We start from the raw sequence: 763 nt of genomic DNA, 5'->3' as shown, positions 1-763 counted from the left end.
TGTCTATGTGTATGTGAAATTATTGTTAAAAAAAAGTAAATTGCAGAATAATATGTATCACTTCATATGTAAATGATAACAAAAGTGAACAAAATAGAAATATGTATAGGTGGATGTGTATTTATATGAATATGAACATATAGGGAAAGTTCTGGAAGGATATACAACAAACTTCTCAGTGGTTACTCCTGAAGAAGAGAGTGAAATTGGGGAGGGGAGTTGGTCATTAAGTGTCAATCTCACTTTTTATTTACTTCTGAATTATTTCACTTATTTACAGCAAGAATATATTATAGATCATGTGTATATTNCTTCTGGGGAAATGGCTTTTGGAAGTATGCCAAAAAAAAAATATATATATATATATATATACACACACATATATATATATATATACACTGCTGCTCTTTACAGCACTATTGAACAATAACCAAAATTAGAAACAACCTAAAATGTCTGAAATCTTGACCAGGTAAATTGCTCTGCTACTGCGTCAGCTGGAGTCTCCCTGAGCACCGAGAAAGAGGTATAGGTATCAGTTAGCTTACTTTCTGCAGCAAGCACCAGAAAATTCCACTCAAATGGCTTAAATAACAACAACTATTTTACTATCTTACATATCAAGTTTCCTGATGGTAGGGAAGTTCCAGTGTTGGTTAATCTATAATAATGTCATCAGTAAGCCAAATTCTTCTCTCTCTCTGTTGTCTTAGCATGTCAGCCACTTCTTTCATAGAGGCGAGATGGCTGCAGCAGCTCCCAG

The sequence above is a fragment of the Galeopterus variegatus genome, unplaced genomic scaffold, assembly GCF_000696425.1.
Source record: "Galeopterus variegatus unplaced genomic scaffold, G_variegatus-3.0.2 Scaffold17921, whole genome shotgun sequence".
Classification (NCBI taxonomy): Eukaryota; Metazoa; Chordata; class Mammalia; order Dermoptera; family Cynocephalidae; genus Galeopterus; species Galeopterus variegatus.
The sequence above is the reverse complement of the archived record's forward strand: the minus strand, read 5'-3'. Positions refer to the sequence as shown.